This window comes from Hyla sarda, chromosome 2 (genome assembly GCF_029499605.1).
Source record: "Hyla sarda isolate aHylSar1 chromosome 2, aHylSar1.hap1, whole genome shotgun sequence".
NCBI lineage: Eukaryota > Metazoa > Chordata > Amphibia > Anura > Hylidae > Hyla > Hyla sarda.
In genome coordinates, this window is record NC_079190.1 from 30,363,866 (window position 1) to 30,390,781 (window position 26,916).

Below are 26,916 nucleotides of genomic sequence, written 5' to 3' on the forward strand. Positions count from 1 at the left end.
AGCAACAACATTGGCATGCTTTGACCTGTAGTCCTTTTTAAAAATGGGCTTCTTTGGACTGTCAAGGCATGTTTTGCAATATTCTACTTCTATAACATGCTTTGATCCCTAGATTAAGCAATATGCAACCAGCTGAACATGCTTGCACCTGTAGTTGCTTCGTGCAAGCATTTTCAAACCTTAAGCAACAATATGTGAATGCATGTTTTCAGTTTGCTTGTATTTTTTTTTCGGGACCATCATTCTCGATATATTATATTTAAGATTCATTTACTTATTTGACCAGCTCGGACCCCTTGTTGTTCCCACTAAATCCCCCTTTTTGCACAATAAATTCTTTAAATGCACTATTGTCCCTCATGGTTGCTTCGATCTGTAGTTCACCAGATTGTTGATTTTTCGAAGAATGTCTTCAATTGATATTAGTTTTATGTAAAAATAATGCACTATTTTTATTTTTTTAAGTTTTAACCTATGAAAATAATGATTAATATAAATTTTTTTTTATACCATTAGTTTGCAAAATGGAATCACCCCAATTCAGTGATACCTCGGACAAGTTGACGTGGGTATGTATTGTATGTGGAACATCTTTACAGTAGCTCCTCACATTGTTTGTTTAACACCTTAAGGACCAGGCATTTTCCTTTTTTTACACTTTAGTTTTTTCCTCCTTACCTTTAAAAAATCATAACCCTTTCAATTTTGCACCTAAACATCCATATGAGGGCTTATTTTTTGCACCACCAATTCTACTTTGCAATGACATCAGTCATTTTACAAAAAAATTTATGGCAAAACAGAAAAAAAAAATAATTGTGCGACAAAATTGAAGAAAAAACACCATTTTGTAAATTTTGGGGGCTTCTGTTTCTACGCTGTAAATTTTTCGGTAAAAATGACACTTTTTCTTTATTCTGTAGGTCCATACGATTAAAATGATACCCTACTTATATAGGTTTGATTTTAGCGTACTTCTGGAAAAAATCATAACTACATGAACGAAAATGTATACATTTAAAATAGTCCTCTTCTGACCCCTATGACTTTTTTATTTTTCCACTTACAGGGTGGTTTGAGGGCTAATTTTTTGCGCCGTGATCTGAAGTTTTAATCGGTACAATTTTTATTTTGATCGGACTTCTTGATCGCTTTTTATTCCTTTTTTTATGATATGAAAAGTGACAAAAAATACGGTATTTCGGACTTTGGAATTTTTTTGCGTGTACAACATTGACCGTGCGGTTTAACTATTGATATATTTTGGACATTTACGCACGCGGCGATACCACATATGTTTATTTTTATTATGGTTACATATTTTTAATATGGAATTTGGGAAAAGGGGGGTGATTTGAACTTTTAATAAGGAAGGGGTTAATGTCTGTGTTTTTAAACTTTTTTTTTTTTTTTTTTTTACACTTTTAGTTACCTTAGGGGACTTTAAGGAGGAATCATTAGATTCCTCATACAGATCATTGTTGTTACATAAAACCACACGTAAGCCCTCAGGCTACCTCAGTAGGGGATCGCCCCCCCCCCCCCCCCCGCGATCGTGCGGGGGGGGGGGGGGGGGCGAACCACCCCACTGGACCACCAGGGACGGGATACAGGCACCTTTAGACGCCGCAGTCAACTTTGACAGCGGCGATCTAAAGGGTTAATAGCCGCCCGCGGCGATCGCATCATGTGGGCTATTAACGCCGGCCCCAAGCTACAAGAATCAGCTGGGGGCCGGCCGGTATGACGCGGGCTCGAGTCGGGAGCCTGCGTCATACCCCGATAACGGCCATAGGACGAGCATAGACGTCCTTGGTCGTTATCAGGTTAAGTTGATTTTGGTAGATGTAGCTTATATTACAACATTTCTATTTCAGACGCCCAGCCCAGATTTGCCGTCAAGTGTATCAGGATCTGTAAGTTTTTATTTAAAATTTTAAAAATTTTATTTTTACATTAAAAAGGTTCTCGAATTTGAAACTAGATAGTAAATACCAAACTTTAACTTCTACAGCCTCTTATGCAAGAAAGCACAACAGAGGATGTGACAGTCCTGGCAGAAAGTACTCAGGTAGTCCTAACTATGCCATATGAAAATGTAGACAGTATTTTATAAAATTAATACTACCGATAGCACGTCCAACTCATTTCTAGCTCCAAACTATTTCCTAGAGTGAAGATTTTTTTTTTTACGTCCCAAATAAAATTCTGAGATTCCAAATTGTGATTTTCTAGCAATAATATACTTTTAGAGAATTTCGGGCCAACGCTCCCCTAGAATTCTAGTTTCACTGGTCAAGGTCAGCTTCCTTCAGCGTGTCTGTGAATGGAATTTGGCTCAGCCAATCTGTATTTGGAGAGGGTGAGATTTGCAAATGAGTATAGGCAGAGCACTGTTCCACTCACTGACAAACTGGAAGGGTGAAGCCGGGTCAAGGGAAACGCGGAAACGTGGAAGTCAAAACGTGATAGCTTATATGTATTGGATTTTTTGGGTGGCATGGGCACACAAAACACTTCTAAAATGTTTTAAGTTTAGCTTATTGTGCATTGAAAATTTTTGTTTCTTTTTGGGTACTTTATTCATCACAGGCATCTGCCACAAGTGTGGACCAAACACCATCTTCAAAAAGTGGGACAAAAAGAGGAGCCAGTACTACCAAATCTGGAAAAGTAAGTAAATAGTAAACTTATCTAAAAATAACTATATCGCCTGTAACAGAGAAAAAAGGAGAGAACGGAGGGAGGCGCCTCGTGTGATACCGTATGGGTAAGCAACATAAAAGATCGGGGGTCGGTTAAGACACACCCCTAGGTAGTGGCTGCTCACCTGGGAGCAAGTGGAAACTTGCGTGACAACCCACAATGGGGTTACCAGAAGTAGCAAAGATGGTAGGACTGCTGACAAGCCAGAGGTCACAGGGGAGGAAAGACAACCAATCCTGATGAAACTTTGGCAAGTAGAACAACAAGACCCCAATAGGCGCTGCAGATTCCCACGAAGTAAACCAAACCAGAGATGTATTGGTAGTACAAAAACTGGAAGGTTTATTGTAATAAAAAACAATAAAATACAGATTACGCGTTTCGGGGGAGCAACCCCCTTCTTCAGATCAGAGTATCATACGGTTGGAGGGTTTAACAACTGGACCACCCCCGAGTCCTCACCGGGACTTTTTGTGCAGATTTATACCTACTATGGAGCGGATGTCCGAGGAACAAGTAGCTAATTTTAAAGCGTGGCTGGTACGTTTGGCACATGAATGCTCTATTCCTGCCCCAGCTACAGCACCACAAGCTAACCCACCGCCACCACCCTCCCCTTCTATGCAGCCCCCCAGACGAAGGAGCTTCAATGCTCCGTATAATTACCCACCCTCACGTTATGAGGAGACATTTGAGGCCGAAGATGGTAAAATATATCGGCGTGTCTAGGATGTTTGTACTATAGTTTAAATATTGTTTATTTTTTTATGGTGAAAAAAAAACCAACACGTTTTAAGTTATGATAATTTATTTTATAAAGTTTGTGGATTATGCAAAATAACGTGTGGGTGTCTAATTGTGATTAAATAAGGAAAAACCACATCAAAGGTCCGTCGTCTAAAGGGAAAGTGCCGCATCTAGTGAATCTCTGCAAAAGAATAAAGCCAACAATCAGCAAATTGAAAAGAGATCAGTGTCACTTATAACTTTACTGTATGCAAACATGCACCCTGTTCCTAGAATGTTGAAGGCGTTGTCTGGTATCTGTGCTCAGAAGCTAAAATTCTAAACGCTGGGATTGGGCTTCCATGGTCTGTCACACCCCCGGGTGACGTCTTGAGCGCCATGGTGTCGTCGCAGCCAGCAACCTCAATGCAAGTCCGTTGGAGAGGTTGTGAAAGCCCTTTTTCACAGAGACTTTCATGGAGGGGGCTGTGTGCAACGTCATAGAGGTGGGCAAGACGTCACACGCAGACAATGGAAGCCCAATTGCTGTGTAATTACAAAAAAGTATTAGCTTCCGGGCTCAGTGACCAGACATACCATTCCATATTTTAAAAAACCTAAAAATGCACTCAGATTATAGGATATTTGTAGAGGACATCTCCTAAACCACAGACAAGTGCAAAATCTTGCTGGGATTTCTAACATTATTCCCCCTTCTTCCGCATCATGTTCTCCTGCACTGTACCCCCTGTTTTTGGATAAATTGCATAAAAACATCAGATATTTAAAAAAAAAAATTGTACATTTAAAGTCCTTAAAAAATGAAAACATTTAACATTTGTATATACATTCCAGATGAGGTCATCTTGCCAGGGCAAAGCTCCGTGGTCAGAATTAAAATAAGAAACATATTTGTTCCTAATATCCAGAGCAGACCCAGGGGACCGGACATTAATAGGTTCCATGCCCACCAATTCACATCATCCACCACAATGTTCTGGGGTTCCGTAGTTAGAATAAAATTGTGCAGAATGACACAGGCCTTCACTACTTTGTCCACATTTTCAGGCTTTAAATTAATGCAGGTAGTGAGGACCCTCCATTTTGTGGCTAGAATCCCAAAACTACACTCCACAAATCTCCTGGCTCTAGTGAATCGGTAATTGAACACACAATGTTCATCGGTCAAGCCTATATGTGAAAAGGGCTTCATCAGATTCACATGCATTTGAAATGCTTCATCACCGACAAATACATGAGGCAGTGGGGGACCATCAGATCCAGGCAGTGGTTTTGGCCCAGGTAAGTGCAAGGTATTGCTGTATAAGGATCTTCCCAGGTTGGACTCTTTAAAGACCAGAGAGTCATTATTCTGGCCATAAGCCCCAATATTAACCGCTAGAAATTTATATTCCGCATCACTCACTGCCATTAAAATGATGGAGAAATATTGATTATAATTATAAAAGAGGGAGCCGCTCTTTGCAGGTTTGTGTATCAGGATGTGCTTCCCATCCAGGGCTCCCACACAATTTGGGAAGTTAGCATATCTCATAAAGCCTTGTGCTACTTTGCGCCAGATTTCCTCTGTAGGGTTTGGTAGATATCTGGGCTGCAACACCTGCCACAGGACCTCACAAGTTTGCCGCACAATTTTGGCAACAGTAGAAATGCCCATGCGGAATTGAAAATGCATAGAGTCATAGCTCTCTCCACTTCCAAGGAATCTAAAGATTTAAACAGAAAATAGAACAATGAGCCACCAACAAACTCAATGATGCATACAAAACAGCAATATATCAATACAGGCAGATAGAAATGTCTCTGGATGGATTTGAAACATCAACCTTTCAGCTTCCCAAGCTGAATGTGCTAACCAATTGCACCACAGAGACTGTAAATATCATACCGAAATAGATACATTGAATGCTAAAGTCTTAATAGTTAAATTTGAAAATCATTCAAAAAGAAAAATGCATGGAGCAAAATGTGCGCCATACACATCAAAAGGAGAGTACACTCCATTGATACCATTTGAAAAGGAATTATAAACAAAACTATGGACTCATATTAAAGCAAAGAATATGCATATTAACATTACACAACATGAGAATACAGCAAGATCTACATTAAAAAAACATCTAGAGACATATGTAGATCAATAATACATAGCTACTTCACACTAAAAAAGTGTAACAACCAACCGTTGTTCTGGAGACAATGCAAGCCAGAACCTAGTATTCTGAAAAGTGAGATGTTCCCGCACCAGATCCAGCAGCATATTAAAGGTCTGGGAAGACATGCGGAGGTAATCCATGAATTTATCAGGATACAGTCGAAGTTGAGCATACAGGTTGTGAAATGCTCCATGGTTCAGACGAAGATCATTAACTGGGTGAACCCAGTAACGATGAACCAATCGACGCATTTTACGTTCCCTCTCTCTATCCCGCAACTGCTGAAGCTGCATACATAAAATGGGTGAGATAAACATTGCAAATTCTTGTAGCAAAATTTGCTCTTTGTAGATATTGGAAGCAAGTGGAAGTCCCGAATGTGGATTCAATTGTAAATATTGTTATAACTTAGAAGAAATAATAGCGATAGGAAGGAATGAAATTACACTGTTTCATCATAAATTATTTAAATAACTGCCATTTCTGATGAAACAGTGTAATTTCATTCCTTCTACTGGAACATATAGATTCAGATAATATTAACATACACACAGAATCAGGAACACACCTGACAGAAACTGATAAAAAGATATAGGAAGACGATGGCACCATTGTATGGGATATGATTGGGAAGTGATTATGTATAAGGCTAAGATACTTAGCCTGGGTTTGTAGGAGGGGCTTCTGGGCTTTAAGAACCCGCCAGGCGCTCCAGTTTTCATGCTGTGGGTTTGTTTGTTACATTACGTCAGCTGACCGGCAGTAACTTGCGGCGTCTTGGGCGGTGAGTATGCGGCCACGATCCCGGTCCCCGAACCCTAGGTGCGGCGCAGCGGCGCCCCGGGGGGTGGTAAGTGGATCATGCGGGGGCAGGGAACAGAGGCTAGCATTGGTTTATAGTCATGTAATTACCAAGGGCGATAGCGACGCCGCCCGCATCGCACTGCACGGTTCAAGGTGCGGGCGGTAAGCCCTACAACCGGCACCATTAAAAAAGAGGGGGGGGGGCAGCGGAGCCCTCAGGTACGGACTGGCGGCGCTGACGGGCCAGCTCAGGAGCATGTGGGGTCACACTTACACTGAGAGGCAGCGGCGCCTCTTGCATGGCACTGTCAGCGCCGCCTGTCTCGAATGCATGTATGGGACACAGAGTTATGTCCCTGTGTAGCAGGGGGACGGCCGGTATGCTTGGGTGAGGGGCGAACCCCTGCAGTGATATGTCTGCGGCAACAGTATAGGGTCTGGCATGTGGCAACCTGGTGTCCCACCATGTCAGCTTTGTTGCATGTTAAGGTTCCTGTCATTTCTTATGTTAGGACGCTTGCTATATCCTGCATGGTTTCCTGGAGCATTGGTTCTTGTAGTGATATCCATGGTCTCGGTATGCATACTCAACCCTATCAGCCTTTCCGTTGTGGTCCCACGATATGGACATCATTACGGATGAGTGAAACTCTTTTCCCAGTATCTAAGCATTAATGTGCATGGTCATGCTAGTATTACTTTATCATGCACATGCTCGATGCACTCGATTCGTTAGTATATTTTTCTGCTTTTCTGTATGTATCCCAGGCATCATCACTTCAGTACGAGGGCATAGTGCACCCTGCTCTACCATTTAACTCAGGGTATTTCTTTTCCGTATGAGCAGTTTAGTGTTAACACTGGCATGCATCGCTCCCTTCCAGATAACTTTTATTGTGGTAAAAAAAAGTATATGTATATATCTATCTATATATATATATATATATATATATATATATATGTGTGTGTGTGTGTATGTATCTGTGTGTGTATATATGTAGGTGTATATACAAATAGATATAAAATAAAAAATAAAGAGAGTGAACATGTCATTTCTATGTATGTTATAGTCATGGTTAGCACACACCATGGCACATTCCGGTAGTTAGCCAGGTTTCTTTATTTTTCAGCTTTAATTCTCAAGTTCCTACGTTAGGCAAAATGTCTCAAGTACTGCAGTCATCAGTTGGTAGGTATTACTCACGTGTAAGAGCAATTGTCTTCATAGATGTTTGGTAATTTTAGTTTTGTCTGTTGCAGTGCATATTCGTATACATTAATAAGGACATCAGTCTTAAGGCATGGTCATAGGAACCATTCAGCTAGCATCAGGGGAGACGTTCACCGTCGAGCAGCACTTCAAGTAGTTGTTAGGGTAGGTATAAGGTACAGGGGTCAGCTAAGTCATGCAATTTAATAATTGCTATTTCCTTATATTTAGCGCATAGCCGGATTGTTGCATTTGGTTGACCTTTCTTCTCGTTAGCGGGTACAGTCATCTTGAGTGTTCGTCGCGTTCAGGTGTGTATATTCGATAGGTTTCACTGTCCCAACACGGCTTTGGGACCTTCATGTGGATTTCAGATATAATAAGTTAGACTGTGTTCATGTTTTATCTATTGGTAGTTCTGTGAAGTATACAGTGCTCTTGGAATAAGCTAGACAGGCTACTCTAAGATTGGCTGGCTACTCTTGTTGCACAGGTATGTAGGTTTCTTCATATGCCATGTATTTTATTTGGTTGTCCTAGGGTTGCATTATTCACTGTTGTAGTCACCTCCTCTTCATCTCGGACGTCCTTCTTCTGAGTCATCATGGCAGCATGTTCAGTTCGGTAGTCACGCTTATGAGCTATGTGGCGTACAGTATAAGGTTTTTACGTTATCCTATTTGCAGGTGCAGCATCAGACGGTTCCAGACTCAGGTAGTTTATTAGTCAGAAATACCCATCACGTCTTTGGGTATAACACATACCTGCCCATCACGTCTATGGCATGGGACTCGTAGTTTACTCATAATTCTTCACGTGGTTTGATCATTAAAAGTTATGGTTCTATTCACTTCACTGCCTGGTCTGCTCATTCTCAGACCCTCGTGGCAAATTACTCGTCTTCGCGGGTTACTGGTACACACATGATAGGTTAAGTGATTTTCTTATGGCCCTGTGTTTGTTTATTGGTAGACATGTCTCACGCATCGGACATCGAAGAAGCGGGGTCCTTCATGAAAAATTTCGCCAGGTCATCTGAACACGAGTGTCCCTTCCTTCTGTGCCTCAACTATATCGAAAATTGTTGCGGAACTTGTCCGGCGTGGGATTCTGTACCCCGCCACCGCATGAAAGGCGGAGTTATACAGATTGTTGGTGGCTGGCCAGGCGGTTCCAAGCGACGGGGCAAGCAACAGTAATAGTGGTGTGTCCATGCAGACACTCAATACATCGATCATACAGCTTCATTCACTGGTAAACTCCTTGGCTGATAGGATTGACGCACTGAAGAAGAATAGGAGTGTGGACTCTTCGGCTCCGGTCGCCACTCCTGTCACCACACAAGCTCCTGCTCTGCCGCAGAGCACTGTTCCACAAGGTACGGGTTCTGTTGTTGGGCATAAAATGTTAGTACCCAACATTGCGCCAGCTCATTTCTTGCCAGCAAATCTGAAGAAAGACATCCTGGACGGCAAAGACATCAACCTAGCCTCCCTCATTATTGGCGCCCATGATGTCATGGAGAATAAAACAATCGCTTGCAGGGAAGTCTCTGTCATCCTCAAAGCGAAGGATGCAAGGCTTAACCGAAAGCTGTCACTGGCAGAATTCAGCATGGCTTTTGCGATTTATAGGGACGTTATATGTTCGGTTAACATGGAAAGGCGCGATGAACTGGACCTGTACCTCTACAAAGTCACTGAATTTGCGCACAAGTACGGTGGGTCCACGTTCTATGACTACCACAAATCTTTCTCGGCGAAAGCAGCAGCAGCAGCCCTTGTGCAGTATAACTGAGCGATCAACTGGGCGGTAGTTGATACAGAAATATTCTGTAATCATTTTGCGGGATTAAAAGCACCGGTTTGCGCGCATTGCCAGTCAATCGCCCACACCACTGATTGGTGCAGTACAGTCAGCACTGCAGAGGAAGCTACACCAGGAACATTCATGTCCACCCCTCAGTCTAGGTCGCAAAAAATCTCGGGTCAGGTGGATAAGTTGGGTAGGCCCATTAAGTACCTCGGGAAATCCCACATCTGTAACAACTTTAATTATAACATCTGTAATTACGGCCAATGCAGGTTATTACATGTTTGTGCAGCATGTTACAGAGCCCATCCTCGATCCACCTGCCCTGTAAAATCCAAACGTGACTAGCCGTAGTGGACGTGGATTGCCTGGAGTTCTTCTTGACGGATCATCCAGATCAGGAGTTTGTTAATTTTCTTGTAGAAGGCCTTGTGTCAGGGTTTCATACGGGGTTTGTCATGTCCTTTGTAAAATTATGAGTGTGATAATCTCAGATCTGCCTTGAGGGATCCTGCGATCGTAGACACACTTATCAAGATCGAAGTTGACAAAGGTTTTGTCATTTGGCTGTTTGACAAACCCCCATTTGAGATCTGGCGCGTCAGCCCGGTGGGTTTGGTAACAGGCAAATTCAGTACTAAAAAGCGTCTCATCTACGATTTATCTGCCCCTTATTCGGTCTCCATACCCAGCATGAATTCTTTAATCCCAGCAGAATTCACTTTAAAGTACACATCCATAGATGAGTCAATAGCGGAGATCTTGAGCATGGGCAGTGGGGCCTGGTTGTCAAAACTTGATATCTCCGACGCCTTCAAGCTGCTGCCTATCAGACCTGACTTGTGGAAATGGCACGGCATAAAATAGCGAGAGAAATACTACTTCACTGTCAAACTGACTTTCGGATCCAGAAGTTTGCGCTTGGTTTGCACTGGCTGCTAGAAAATAGATTCGATTGTGCACATATCATACATTATCTAGAAGATTTTCTGATGATTGAATCTGGCAATACCATTCACAGAGATCTGCGCACATCCCTTGCTGTCTTCCAACAACTGGAAGTTCCGGTATCATCTAAAAATGTGGAGGGCCCCAGCAAGACACTTACCTTTTTAGGTATCACTCTAGACACGGTGTCCATGGAGGCTAGGCTTCCAACGGACAAACTCTCACGAATTAGAACGGCATGTCACAACCTAGTACTATCACCCAGAGTTACCAAGGTGGAGCTACAATCTGTGCTAGGCATGCTGAATTTTGCAATAAGAATCATACCCCAAGTCAGAACCTTCATTTCTAGATTGCTAGAAGCCATATCTTCTGTCACGGGACAGAACGATGTCATTAAACTCGATCACCATGCCCTTGCTGACTTAGCAATGTGGGACAGTTTCCCCTCAGAGTGGAATGGCATTTCGTTTTTTGTTGCTGGCATTAGCAACTCCTCTCCCATGATTTTTTCAGATGCCTCTTCCTCTATTGGGTTTGCTGCTATGTGGGTTAACAGTTGGTTTGCAGATGCTTGGCCCCCCGAGGTTACTCGTTTGGCCAGTTTTGCTAGAAACTCGGATTCATTGGGTTAAGGACCATTATGAGAGCTTTGAACTATGAAAACGTCTCTCCCTGGTCAACTAGTGTTTGTATCCTACTTTGCCACCTCTCACAAGTGGTGCCCGAGAACTGTTCTCCATGAGTTAATGGCCTGTCATACGAACGCTGACAGACAGTCACCGTTGTTGTCATTCGACGGCTCCCCAATGACCACCGCTAAATTTGTCAAATACGTACGTGTCATACTTAGCCCCTTAAGGACCAACACACCAGGCCTGTTTTTTTCAAATCGGGGATGTCTGTCTTTATTAGAGAATAACTCTGGTAACGTTTTGCCAATCACGATAATTCTGACATTGTTTTTTTGTCACAAGTTGTCCTTCATGTACATAGTAAAAGTAAGACGATATAATTTGTAGTTTTTTTTTACAATGCAAAAAATCATGAAATTTTTTGAAAATTAAGATTTTTTGCTATTTTAACACTAATAGGTTGGATATATTTATACATACTGACCAAATAGTTTATGAAACTTATACTTTCAGATGTCTACTTTATTTTGACAGCATTTTTTTGTTTTAATTAACATTTAAAATTAATTAGAAGCCTAACAATTTAACTTGAAATTTAGAAAATTTGAAAAGTACATCTTTTTTTTTTTTTTGCTATGCAAGGTTTGCAGAAGTTTGAAGGTAGTAGAACATAGGAACATCCCCCCAAATGACCCCATTTTAAAAACTAGACCCCTCAAGGTATTCGCTAGGCGGTACAGTGAGTATTTTAACACTATAGTTTTTTGGCAGGAATTATTACAAAGTCAGTGTTAAAAATTCGAAATTTGCATTTTTTCACAAATGCATCATTTGGGGGGCATATTTTTTGTACATCACTTCTGATATTGCAAGAAATGTACCCTATATTTTATTAAGCTGCTCGGCCCGTGGTTGGAAATAACCCCGCTTAGGCCATATTTGGTTCCTTGGGGTCGTGGTAGGACCCAGGAGAGGAGCGCCCTTTGGCTTTCAGGGCATCATTATATGAATAGTCCCCATTCATACTGCGTTTCTGCAGTATAGGTGTCCGTTGTCATGTCAAGAAAGGGATCCAATATATACTGTAGCAGTCTCATTCAGAAATAAATGGAGCTGCTACAGTATACGTCAGCATCACTCTTTTTGACTTGATGCTGACGGATACCTCTAACACTGCGGAAACGCAGTATGAATGGGACGCAGTGTAGGTCACATAGAGCGCATCCGCAGCATATTTCACACTGCAGATGCCCCCCCAGCAGTCACAAGGGCGAGATCACTGCTGTGGCTGGGTAGCTCAGAGTGTCCGCTCATGACTACCGGCCGGATATCCGCCGCTATTAGTGGACACACAAAGCTACCAAGCCGCAGCAGGGAGCTCATTATTGTGATTGTTGGTGGGCATACGCAGCATGTAATATGCTGCGGATGTGCACCATGTGATACTACACATTATACATTTTTATTTTTTATTATATTTATTTAACAAATGTGTTTTTATTTTAACTTTTTTACACTTTTGAACTTTTTTTTTACACTTTTTTTATACTTGTTTTTATACACTTATTTATTTTATATTTTTTTCCACTTTTTTTATGCTTTGGAATACTTAGTATTTCAAAGCATTGCAGATATATGCTGCCTACTAGTTTTACACCCCCGGCTGCCCAGGTAAGCAGCAGCACCCCGCGATCGTTGCGGGGTGCTACAGGAGAGCGACAGAGGGAGCCCCCTCCTTCTGTCAAAACTTCTTACAACTCGCGACCGCGGCTGTAAGGGTTAAACTGCTGGGACCGAAGTTTTCTTCGGTCCCGGCAGTGTGGCAGGGTCCCGGCTGTGTGTTACAGCCGAGTCCCTGCCGCGATCTCGTGGGTGCACTGGGCAGTACCCACGAGAACCATGGACGAGTTTACACGTCCTGGTGTGGGAACGTTCATCCTGCTTGGACGTATATACACGTCCATGGTAAGTAAGGGGTTAAGTCTTTAGGTTATGACACTTCAGTCATCTTAGGGCATTCTCTACGAATAGGTGCAGCAGCAGCTGATTCCAGTCATTAAGAAGTTAGGTCGATGGAAATCACATGCATATATGTCCTATCTGCCTAATCCTCGTAATGAAATGAAAGAAGCTTTTCGTTCTCTTGTTTTGTAAGTCATATTAACCCCTTAAGGACTCAGGGTTTTTCCGTTTTTGCACTTTCGTTTTTTCCTCCTTACCTTTTAAAAATCATAACCCTTTAAATTTTTCACCAAAAAATCCATATTATGGCTTATTTTTTGCGTCGCCAATTCTACTTTGCAGTGACATTAGTCATTTTACCCAAAAATGCATGGCGAAACGGAAAAAAAAATCATTGTGCGACAAAATCGAAGTAAAAATGCCATTTTGTTACTTTTGGGGGCTTCCGTTTCTACGCAGTGCATATTTCGGTAAAAATTACACCTTATCATTATTCTGTAGGTCCATACGGTTAAAATGAAACCCTACTTATATCGTTTTGATTTTGTCGCACTTCTGGAAAAAATCATAACTACATGCAGGAAAATTTATACATTTAAAAATGTCATCTTCTGACCCCTATAACTTTTTTATTTTTCCACATACAGGACAGTCTGAGGACTAATTTTTTGCGCCGTGATCTGAAGTTTTTATCGGTATGATTTTTGTTTTGATTGGACTTTTTCATCACTTTTTATTCATTTTTTAATGGTATAAAAAGTGACCAAAAATGCGCTTTTTTTGACTTTGGAATTTTTTTGCACGTACGCCATTGACCGTACGGTTTAATTAATGATATATTTTTATAGTTCGGACATTTACGCACGCAGCGATACCACATACGTTTATTTTTATTTTTTTTACACTGTTTTCTTTATGGGAAAAGGGGGGTGATTCAAACTTTTATTAGGGAAGGGGTTAAATGACCTTTATTAACACTTTTTTTAAAAAAATTTTTGCAGTGTTATAGGGACCTATAACACTGCACACACTGATCTTCTACACAGATCACAGGCGTGTATTAACACGCCTGAGATCAGTGTTATCGGCGCTTGACTGCTCCTGCCTGGATCTCAGGCACGGAGCAGTCATTCGCCGATCGGACACCGAGGAGGCAGGTAAGGGCCCTCCCGGTGTCCTGTCAGCTGTTCGGGACGCCGCAATTTCACGGCGGCGGTCCCGAACAGCCCGACTGAGCAGCCGGGTCACTTTCACTTTAGAAGCGGCGGTCAGCTTTGACCGCCGCTTCTAAAGGGCTAATACCGCACATCGCCGCGATCGGCGATGTGTGGTATTAGCCGCGGGTCCTGGCCGTTGATGAGCGCCGGGACCGACGCGATATGATGCAGGATCGCGGCGCGATCCTGCTTCATATCGCGAGAGCCGGCGCAGGACGTAAATATACGTCCTGCGTCGTTAAGGGGTTAATAAACGTTATGTTCTGATATTTGGTCTTTTGCCCTCTTATTTCTCTATCCACAATTCTATCAACATTTCTTCTGTGATTATCGCCCCAATATTTATTTTTAACAGCATAAAAAATTACTCAGGTCTCGGGATTTTCCAGGTTGCAGTGTGTCGAGACCTGACATCACCAGTCAGATGATCAGAGGGAGCCAGTCCTGCTTCAATTTTGCAACAGCTGTAGGCGCCCTGGTTAGAAAACACTGTGCTTCAATGGGTGGGGGTGGCTGATGTGTGGAAGGGAGGAAAGTGACCTCATACTTGCAAGCATGGAACTATGGGGTTTCCCATCCCAACATACGCTGCTATATGGAGTATTAGTGATTTTTCTGCACATTTACCCTATGTAAAAATTGGCATGTAATGCAATGACAGGCTAAATATGTATATGGTTTAGTAACCAGCATTCCTCTCCCTTCAAGCACTTTATAGTATTGGATTGTTGCAATAAAAGACCCAATCTTGCGCAATATATGTGTTGCTCCGGGTCCCCGCTCCCCCCCCCCCGTAGCGCTCACAGCGTTCTCTTATTCACAGAAAAATTACTAAAGCCCGGGGCAAAGAAAGCCCAGGGCACAAGATCCCTATTAAAGGGAGACTTCCCTAAAACGTTATCAGAAGTACATGGGAAGGTAAAAGCTGGTCAATTCATAATATAATGAAACAAGTCTTCTGTACATAGGCTGGTTCATGCTTATTCCAAAAAAGCAGCAAAGGAAAAGCCTTCGTTTAGGCCCACCGGTGCCATGCACCTCAAACAATGAATCCATCTCGCTTCTTCTTTCAGTAGATTCTTGTCAATGTCACCTCGTCTCGGGCCCAAGCGTAGTTGACATATCCCTGCAAAATTAATTTCTGCCAGATTGTTATTGTGTCTCAACTGCATGTGTCGAGATACCGAGGTATCTTTCTTCGTGCGTATACAACTCAAATGTTGTGAGATATGCCTTTTCATTTCTTGAGTGGTTTTGCCCACATAAATCCTAGGACACGTGCATGTAGCCACTTAAATCACGTTTTTACTGCTGCAGTTTATAAATTGTCTGATATCATAGGATTGGGAGTCTATGGGGTTCACAAATTGTTTCGTTTTCCTCATATAGGGGCAGAAGGAGCAATGGCCACAGGGGTAAGACCCAACTGCGTTGCTCTTAAGCCAGGTGTCCCTTCTCTCTACTGTGTCCAGGTGGCTTCGGACAAGTTGATCACGTAAGTTCGGACCTCTCCTATAGATGATACTCGGATTGTCACCTATCAATGGTCCCAGGTCCTTATCTTTCGAGAGTAGATGCCAATGCTTCCTCATAATCCCCATTATCTTATGTGTGTAACCATCATAGCTCCCAATGCAGCGTATACGTTCCAGACCCCTTGTTGGGGGTATCTGTGACAGAGTAGCCACTCTGTCTATGCCTCGTGCCCGATTGTATGCTTTTTTCAGATGTTTTTTAGGATAACCTCGGTTTCTAAATCTGTGATACAGTTTCTCACTTTCTTCAACAAACTTCAAGTCTTCAGAGCAATTACGACGTGCTCGTAAGTATTGTCCTATGGGTATGCTGGATTTCAACCGATCCGGGTGCCAGCTTTACTAATGTAGTAGGGAGTTAGCTGAGGTGGGTTTACGATACACCTGGGTCTGTAACTTATAGTCCCCGTCTATATAGATGTGTAGATCCAGGAAATTAATGCTGGATCCTCCAATTTCGCTGGTGAACACCATGCCAATCTCATTGGAATTTAATTGATGAACGAAATCAGTAAAGAGTGAAGTATCTCTGTCCCAAAGAATCAGGACATCATCGATATAACGCCCCCAAAAAATAATGTTACTGGTGAACGAACTGAAACCCTCAGAAAAAACAATAATGTCCTCCCACCACCCTAAAAAAAGATTAGCATACGTGGGTGCACATGAAGACCCCATGGCTGTGCCCTGTTTCTGATGATAAAAAGTGCCATTAAATAAGAAATAATTGTGAGTTAGGATGAACCGTAGTTATTCGAGAATGAAAGAATTGTGCTCAGTGAAAAATTTGCTTTTCGTGCTCAAAAAATGTGTGATAGCGGTCAGGCCAATGTCGTGCTGTATATTGCTGTACAGACTTTCGACATCTAGACTGGTAAGTATTGTTGTTTCGGTCACTGTGATGTCCTGTATTTTAAGTACTGTATCCTTCGTATCCTTAAGATACGAAGGTAAAGTGACGACACTTTATCGATGTATACACTCGCTCCTTCTGTAAGGCAGTTGTTACCAGACACAATGGGCCTGCCGCGTACTGGTGTGGTTGTCTTATGTGTTTTTGGCAACGCATAAAACGTTGCAATTGTCGGGTGAGAGTTGTAGATAAATCTCTGTTCATCATTGGAGAAAAGATGTTTCTCTTTTGCATTGTTTAAGAGTACTTTATACTGGCCAAGGTATTCACCAGTTGGATCAGATGATATGACCTCATATTTTGTTTGATCAGATAATAAGTCCATCACCATGGAGACATAGTCGGACCGGTCCATGACCACCACATTACCTCCCTTATCCGAGGGCTTGATGATCAGGGACCGGTCCGATCTCAATGTCTCCAGGGCCCGCTGCTCTTCTCCTGATAGATTAGAATTGATAATGTGGCTCCTTGGTCGAATTGACTCTATGTCTGTTGTCACTAGTGACACAAAGGTCTCTATATTTGAGAACTGTGAAAACAAAGGAGTCATCATGGACCTGGGTTTAAGGTCGGTGAAGGGTGCTTCAAAACCCATAGTAATACCTTCATTTTCCATGAGAAGTTCGTGAAGAGTATGTCTAAGAATCAATATCTTGTTGTAGATGCCATTTTCGTAGCGCTAACTTTCGCGCAAATAGATTTATATCTTTAATCCACCCAAAGGCATCAAAACGGGGTGTGGGCGTAAAGGAAAGGCCCTTCGAGAGAAGGGAGATCTCATTCTCCTCTAATGGTCGAGATGACAGATTGAAGATTTTTAACTTATCATCCTCACTGCCTCTTGTCAATCTACCAGCCGGACCTGCCGACCGGGTGCACTGCGATAATGTTCCCAGCCGGGATGCGATTCGCGATGCGGGACGCGCCCGCTCGCGATGCGCATCTTGATTCCCTTACCAGACCCGTTCCCCGTCTGTGCTGTCCCGGCACGCGCGGCCCCGAACCTTAGGGCGCGCGCCGGGTCTTTGCGATTTAAAGGGCCGGTGCGCCACTGATTGGCGCATCAGGTTTTATTCAGTACCTTCACCTGTGCACTTCCCTACTTATACCTCACTTCCCCTGCACTCCCTCGCCGGATCTTGTTGCCATTGTGCCAGTGAAAGCGTTTCCTTGTGTGTTCCTAGCCTGGGTTCCAGACCTCCTGCCGTTGCCCCTGACTACGATCCTTGCTGCCTGCCCTGACCTTCTGCTACGTCCGACCTTGCTCTTGTCTACTCCCTTGTACCGCGCAGTCAGAGAGGTTGAGCCGTTGCCGGTGGATACGACCTGGTTGCTACCGCCGCTGCAAGACCATCCCGCTTTGCGGCGGGCTCTGGTGAATACCAGTAGCAACTTAGAACCGATCCACTGACACGGTCTGCGCCAATCCCTCTCTGGCACAGAGGATCCACCTCCAGCCAGCCTAATCGTGACAGTAGATCCGGCCATGGATCCCGCTGAGGTCCCGCTGCCAGTTGTCGCCGACCTCACCACAGTGGTCGCCCAGCAGTCGCAACAAGGCCACCAGCTGTCTCAACTGACCGTGATGCTACAGCAGCTACTACCACAGCTTCAACAATCATCTCCTCCGCCAGCTCCTGCACCTCCTCCGCAGCGAGTGGCCGCATCCAGCCTCCGATTATCTTTGCCGGATAAATTTGATGGGGACTCTAAATTTTGCCGTGGTTTTCTTTCACAATGTTCCCTGCATTTGGAGATGATGTCGGACCAGTTTCCAACTGAAAGGTCAAAGGTGGCTTTCGTAGTCAGCCTTCTGTCTGGGAAAGCCCTGTCATGGGCCACACCGCTCTGGGACCGCAATGATCCTGTCACTGCCTCTGTACACTCTTTCTTCACGGAGATTCGAAGTGTCTTTGAGGAACCTGCCCTAGCCTCTTCTGCCGAGACTGCCCTGCTGAACCTGGTCCAGGGTAATTCTTCTGTTGGCTAGTACGCCATCCAATTCCGTACTCTTGCCTACAAATTATCCTGGAATAATGAGGCCCTCTGCGCGACCTTTAAAAAAGGCCTATCCAGTAACATCAAAGATGTGCTGGCCGCACGAGAAATCCCTGCTAACCTGCATGAACTTATTCATCTTGCCACCAGCATTGACATGCGTTTTTCCGAAAGGCGTCAGGAGCTCCGACAGGATATGGACTTTGTTCGCACGAGGCGGTTTCTCTCCCCGACTCCTCTCTCCTCTGGTCCACAGCAATCCGTTCCTGTGCCTTCCGCCGTGGAGGCTATGCAAGTTGACCGGTCTCGCTTGACACCTCAATAGAGGACACGACGCCGCATGGAGAACCTTTGCCTGTACTGTGCCAGTACCGAACATTTCTTGAAGGATTGTCCTATCCGATGTGAACTCTGCTTCTCCACGTCTTACTGTGCCTGTGCGGATTTCTTCTTCTACCTTCTCCTTCTCAGCTATGGCCTTCTTGGATTCCGGATCTGCAGGAAATTTTATTTTGGCCTCTTTCATCAACAGGTTCAACATCCCGGTGACCAGTCTCGCCAGACCCCTCTACATCGACTCTGTTAATAATGAAAGATTGGACTGTACTGCGCGTTACCGCACGGAACCCCTCTTAATGTGCATCGGACCCCATCACGAAAAAATTGAATTTCTGGTCCTCTCTAACTGCACTTCAGAAATTCTTCTTGGATTACCGTGGCTTCAACGCCATTCCCCAACCCTTGATTGGACCACCGGTGAAATCAAGAACTGGGGTACTTCTTGCCACAAGGACTGTCTTAAGCCTTCCCCCTGTACTGTCAGTACTTGTGGTGGCACCACATTCATTCACTCCTCTCCTTCAGCTCTGTGCTATTCAGGAAACCACAGTCAGGCACCATGAAGTGTCCGGCCTTGGTTCCCATGTGGTCCTGTCCATGCCGAAATCCATAGTCTGAGGACTTCAGCAAGTCCTGGCCACTAGTGTGCACAGAGCCCTACAGAGAATTGGAGATTTAACCCATATCTAGGGATAATATTGCACTCAGTACACCGGCTTATGTCCACAAATCAAATAAAGTCATAATGAATAAATGATGTAAAAGTAAAATGAAAAATTAAAAATGAAATAACAAAAAAAAATATATATAAAAAAATAAAAAAAATGTAAATAAATATAAAAAAACGTGAAAAATTATTTTTCAAGAATAAGATTGAAGGTGAGAAAAAAGAAAGTAATCCAATAGTAAGAGGCTACTGATAATAGTCGTGATGTGCACTCCCATATCCCCTCTGAAACATATACACATGCAAAAAATATGAATAATAATCATAATTTATTAGATCAAAGCAAAACAATATGTCTTGTGTTCAGTGAGTGACGAAGTATTCCCATATGGCCTCTGCAAGACAAAGGAAGAGAGAAAGATTATTAGTTATTATGTCTTTAACAGTAAAGATGTATATAGCACACTTGTAATAACCACTCTGATGCTAGTTAGTCCCCACCCTCAGGCTGAAGCATAGGGTACCTCATCTCCCAACCACCCTCTGTGGTGTTTTAAATTCAACGTTCAATCCAGAAGGTTTTAAGGTGTTCAGATCATAGATCCATTTCAGTTCCAGTCTCTTGAGTCGGGCCTGTCTATCCCCACCTCGTCTCATGGGTGGCACATGGTCAATGACCATGAACCTCAGGTCTCTCTCACCATGGTTCAGTTCAGTCAAATGTTTAGATACTGGGAGATCCAGTTTCTTTTTGCGAATCGTATATCTGTTGATTCAGTCTTGTCTTGAGGTCCCATGTGGTCTCCCCAACATACAGGAGACCACATGGGCACCACAAGACATAGACCACATGAGAATTGATGAAGAGATTCAGAAATTTTTGATAGTCCTGTTTCCAGTAACACCGTTGCTATATCTGTTACCTAAGGTTCACAAAGACCGGGTGAATCCACCCGGTCGTCCAATTGTCTCAGGCAAGAACTCTATTACTTCGAAGATTTCTGTTTTTCTTGACAAAGTAAAGGCGAGATCTTATATCAGAGACACAGCTGACTTTTTACTAAAAATTTAGATTATTCAAATACCAGAGGGAACGATTATTGCATCGTTTGATGTGGTGAGTCTCTACACCTCCATCCAGCATGATGGGGGTGTAGGGGCTGTATCCACTTATCTACACCAAGCAGGATTTTCGGAGGTGAAGATTGATTTTTTGGTTTCCCTACTGAGAATAATACTGGAAAACAACTATTTTCTATTTAATAACAAATTTTATTAACAGAAGCGGGGGACCGCTATGGGTAGTAATGTTGCGCCGACGTACGCAAATATCTTTATGTCAAGATTTGAGGACTGTCACGTCTATGTATCCCACCACTCCAGGTATATCCTGGAGTGGTGGAAATACATAGATGATGTGTTTCTTATTTGGACTGGTGGATTAACTGAATTACTATTGTTTCAGGAATAACTTAACAGCAGGGACACAGGAATACGCTTTACACTGACCCACTCGACAGAAACGGTGAGCTTTTTGGATGTAAAAGTCACTATATCCAATGGACGGTTGTCAACTGACCTATACACAAAAGACACAGACTGTAATACACTGTTAAAATTTGAAAGTTGCCATCCTAGACCGATGGTGAACTCCTTGCCCTATAGTCAACTACTGAGGGCAAGGAGGATCACGGACACTGATGATAAATTTGAGAAAGCGCTGGAAAAAATGGTAGCCAATTTCAGAGAGAGGGGTTATCCGCAGAAACTCATTGACAAACAAATATCTAGAATTAATGTACAAGACAGAAGTCTATCTGTGGGACAGGTCAAATCACATAGGGATCCCAGCCTGACCTTTGTAACTACATATAGTGAGATATCCCCAGAGATTGGTAAAGTCATCCGCAAGCACTGGCACATATTGGAGGGCCACACAAATATCCCTGAATTTAGATCCCCACCAACCATGTCATATAGGCGTTCAGCTAACCTTAAGGACCTTAAAGGAGTACTCTGATACCCAAAAATCTGACACCATAGTGAAGTGTCCTGGAATACCTTTCATTAGAGGTTCTGGTCGCCCAAATCGGTCCAGCCGTTCTCCTGTAATTCTCCCCGGTAATTTTGCTTACTTCCGGGTACTGTAAGCATGGCCGTGACGTCAGGAATGACGTTTTCCCATCATGCTTACTACACTTCTTCCGCTTGCAAGACCTCCCTTACTCCTGTTCCCCACCCCTGAAATTCTAATGTATAACGCCCCTTGCTGCCTCCCCTTGTTGCTTTACCCACCCCCTGCCACTACGCCATCTCCTCCCACTCTGCCTCCTCCAATCAGCTCCCACTCTGCCTCCTCCAATCAGCTCCCACTCTGCCTCCTCCAATCAGCTCCCACTCTGCCTCCTCCAATCAGCTCCTCCTAATAGCTGCAGTCGGTGCACAAAAGTAGCTAACAGCTCACATAGCTGTAGCTTTTGTGCCGGAGAAGCAGCGTTCCCTGGAGTTGGCTGGCGGACTGCAGGAGCACCTTCTTTCTAGAAACATGGTATTTATTCACTAAATCATCAGTACAAAGAGTTGTAGAAAATGTATATGTTACAGCTGTAGGCTCCCCTTTTTTTGCAAACATAAGACTATACAGGAGTATATAGAATCGGCCAGTGTTTCCAAACCAGGGTGCCTCCAGCTGTTGCAGAAATCAAACAAATGTTATGTAGTAGTATATACTATCGGTAAAATATGTTGTGAGTTTTATTTTTGCAACAGCTGTAGGCACCCCTGTTTTGTAAACTCTGACATATCCTACAGGGACGTGCACACACAGGGTTCAAAGGGGGCCCCTGCCATGCCAAGCCCCTACCCTGACCCTGCCCTTTAGCCGAGTATCTCCCTGTCCTTCTTTTAGAAGTGAGCCTCTCTGTAGGGGTCATTGGTATAGCGCTGGCACTGGCCTGCCCCCACCCCCCCTCCTCCTGTTGCTGAACGATCTCGCACAGTGTAACTTCCTGTCTGCCGATGAGTGAACGAGGCAGCAGGAAGCACAGAGTCCTGAACATCTATTTACTGAAGTATTCCCTGCGCACAGTCAGCTTCCTATAAAAGTGAGTGCAGATGTATTGTGTGTGTGTAATGTGTATGCAGATGTGATGTATTGTGTGTGTAATGTGTATGCAGATGTGGTGTGTGTGTGTAATGTGTATGCAGATGTATTGTGTGTGTAATGTGTATGCAGATGTATTGTGTGTGTGTGTGTGTAATGTGTATGCAGATGTATTGTGTGTGTAATGTGTATGCAGATGTATTGTGTGTGTGTGTGTAATGTGTATGCAGAAGTATTGTGTGTGTAATGTGTATGCAGATGTATTGTGTGTGTGTGTAATGTGTATGCAGATGTATTGTGTGTGTGTGTGTAATGTGTATGCAGATGTGGTGTGTGTAATGTGTATGCAGATGTATTGTGTGTGTGTGTAATGTGTATGCAGATGTATTGTGTGTGTAATGTGTATGCAGATGTATTGTGTGTAATGTGTATGCAGATGTATTGTGTGTGCAGATGTATTGTGTGTGTGTGTAATGTGTATGCAGATGTGATGTATTGTGTGTGTAATGTGTATGCAGATGTGGTGTGTGTGTGTGTGTAATGTGTATGCAGATGTAATGTGTATGCAGATGTGATGTATTGTGTGTGTAATGTGTATGCAGATGTATTGTGTGTGCAGATGTATTGTGTGTGTGTAATGTGTATGCAGATGTGATGTATTGTGTGTAATGTGTATGCAGATGTGGTGTGTGTGTAATGTGTATGCAGATGTGATGTATTGTGTATGCAGATGCATTGTGTGTGTAATGTGTATGCAGATGTATTGTGTGTGTGTAATGTGTATGCAGATGTATTGTGTGTGTAATGTGTATGCAGATGTATTGTGTGTGTGTGTGTAATGTGTATGCAGATGTATTGTGTGTGCAGATGTAGTGTGTGGGTGTAATGTGTATGCAGATGTGATGTATTGTGTGTGTAATGTGTATGCAGATGTGGTGTGTGTGTGTGTGTAATGTGTATGCAGATGTATTGTGTGTGTGTGTGTGTGTGTAATGTGTATGCAGATGTATTGTGTGTGTAATGTGTATGCAGATGTATTGTGTGTGTGTGTGTAATGTGTATGCAGATGTGATGTATTGTGTGTGTAATGTGTATGCAGATGTGTGTGTGTGTAATGTGTATGCAGATGTATTGTGTGTGTAATGTGTATGCAGATGTATTGTGTGTGTGTGTGTGTAATGTGTATGCAGATGTGATGTATTGTGTGTGTAATGTGTATGCAGATGTGGTGTGTGTGTGTGTGTAATGTGTATGCAGATGTAATGTGTATGCAGATGTGATGTATTGTGTGTGTAATGTGTATGCAGATGTATTGTGTGTGCAGATGTATTGTGTGTGTGTAATGTGTATGCAGATGTGATGTATTGTGTGTAATGTGTATGCAGATGTGGTGTGTGTGTAATGTGTATGCAGATGTGATGTATTGTGTATGCAGATGCATTGTGTGTGTAATGTGTATGCAGATGTATTGTGTGTGTGTAATGTGTATGCAGATGTATTGTGTGTGTAATGTGTATGCAGATGTATTGTGTGTGTGTGTGTAATGTGTATGCAGATGTATTGTGTGTGCAGATGTAGTGTGTGGGTGTAATGTGTATGCAGATGTGATGTATTGTGTGTGTAATGTGTATGCAGATGTGGTGTGTGTGTGTGTGTAATGTGTATGCAGATGTATTGTGTGTGTGTGTGTAATGTGTATGCAGATGTATTGTGTGTGTAATGTGTATGCAGATGTATTGTGTGTGTGTGTAATGTGTATGCAGATGTGATGTATTGTGTGTGTAATGTGTATGCAGATGTGTGTGTGTGTAATGTGTATGCAGATGTATTGTGTGTGTAATGTGTATGCAGATGTATTGTGTGTGTGTGTGTAATGTGTATGCAGATGTATTGTGTGTGCAGATGTAGTGTGTGTGTGTAATGTGTATGCAGATGTGATGTATTGTGTGTGTGTAATGTGTATGCAGATGTGGTGTGTGTGTGTGTGTAATGTGTATGCAGATGTATTGTGTGTGTGTGTGTGTAATGTGTATGCAGATGTGATGTATTGTGTGTGTAATGTGTATGCAGATGTATTGTGTGTGTAATGTGTATGCAGATGCATTGTGTGTGTGTGTGTAATGTGTATGCAGATGTATTGTGTGTGTGTGTAATGTGTATGCAGATGTATTGTGTGTGTGTGTAATGTGTATGCAGATGTATTGTGTGTGTGTAATGTGTATGCAGATGTATTGTGTGTGTGTAATGTGTATGCAGATGTATTGTGTGTGTGTAATGTGTATGCAGATGTATTGTGTGTGTGTAATGTGTATGCAGATGTATTGTGTGTGTGTAATGTGTATGCAGATGTATTGTGTGTGTGTGTATGCAGATGTATTGTGTGTGTAATGTGTATGCAGATGTATTGTGTGTGTGTGTGTAATGTGTATGCAGATGTATTGTGTGTGTGTGTGTAATGTGTATGCAGATGTATTGTATGTGTGTGTGTAATGTGTATGCAGATGTATTGTGTGTGTGTGTGTAATGTGTATGCAGATGTATTGTGTGTGTGTGTAATGTGTATGCAGATGTATTGTGTGTGTGTAATGTGTATGCAGATGTATTGTGTGTGTGTGTGTGTATGTGTATGCAGATGTATTGTGTGTGTAATGTGTATGCAGATGTATTGTGTGTGTGTGTAATGTGTATGCAGATGTGATGTATTGTGTGTGTAATGTGTATGCAGATGCATTGTGTGTGTAATGTGTATGCAGATGTATTGTGTGTGTAATGTGTATGCAGATGTATTGTGTGTGTAATGTGTATGCAGATGTATTGTGTGTGTGTGAAATGTGTATGCAGATGTGATGTATTGTGTGTGTAATGTGTATGCAGATGTGTGTGTGTGTGTGTGTAATGTGTATGCAGATGTATTGTGTGTGTAATGTGTATGCAGATGCATTGTGTGTGTATGTGTGTAATGTGTATGCAGATGCATTGTGTGTGTGTGTGTAATGTGTATGCAGATGCATTGTGTGTGTGTAATGTGTATGCAGATGCATTGTGTGTGTAATGTGTATGCAGATGTATTGTGTGTGTGTGTAATGTGTATGCAGATGTATTGTGTGTGTGTGTGTGTAATGTGTATGCAGATGTATTGTATGTGTGTGTGTAATGTGTATGCAGATGTATTGTGTGTGTGTGTAATGTGTATGCAGATGTATTGTGTGTGTGTGTAATGTGTATGCAGATGTATTGTGTGTAATGTGTATGCAGATGTATTGTGTGTGTGTGTGTAATGTGTATGCAGATGTGATGTATTGTGTGTGTAATGTGTATGCAGATGCATTGTGTGTGTGATGTGTATGCAGATGCATTGTGTGTGTGTGTAATGTGTATGCAGATGTATTGTGTGTGTAATGTGTATGCAGATGTATTGTGTGTGTGTGTAATGTGTATGCAGATGTATTGTGTGTGTGTAATGTGTATGCAGATGTGATGTATTGTGTGTGTGTGTAATGTGTATGCAGATGTGATGTATTGTGTGTGTAATGTGTATGCAGATGTGGTGTGTGTGTGTAATGTGTATGCAGATGTATTGTGTGTGTAATGTGTATGCAGATGTATTGTGTGTGTGTGTGTGTGTAATGTGTATGCAGATGTGATGTATTGTGTGTGTAATGTGTATGCAGATGCATTGTGTGTGTGTGTGTAATGTGTATGCAGATGCATTGTGTGTGTGTGTGTAATGTGTATGCAGATGTATTGTGTGTGTGTAATGTGTATGCAGATGTATTGTGTGTGTGTGTGTAATGTGTATGCAGATGTATTGTATGTGTGTGTGTAATGTGTATGCAGATGTATTGTGTGTGTAATGTGTATGCAGATGTATTGTGTGTGTGTAATGTGTATGCAGATGTATTGTGTGTGTAATGTGTATGCAGATGTGATGTATTGTGTGTGTAATGTGTATGCAGATGTATTGTGTGTAATGTGTATGCAGATGTATTGTGTGTGTAATGTGTATGCAGATGTGATGTATTGTGTGTGTAATGTGTATGCAGATGCATTGTGTGTGTGTGTGTGTAATGTGTATGCAGATGCATTGTGTGTGTGTGTGTAATGTGTATGCAGATGTATTGTGTGTGTGTGTAATGTGTATGCAGATGTATTGTGTGTGTG

At 42.6% G+C, this 26,916-nt stretch overlaps 1 protein-coding gene and 1 non-coding gene across 2 annotated transcripts in view; one reads left to right on the top strand and one right to left on the bottom strand.

The window, feature by feature from the left end:
- The window catches only part of MED17 (mediator complex subunit 17), a 181,247-nt gene that overhangs the window by 34,558 nt on the left and 119,773 nt on the right, over positions 1–26,916 (top strand). The window lies entirely within an intron of this gene.
- Positions 5,252–5,327, bottom strand: TRNAP-GGG (transfer RNA proline (anticodon GGG)). The gene has a single exon. It is a non-coding gene; the product is annotated as a tRNA-Pro (tRNA).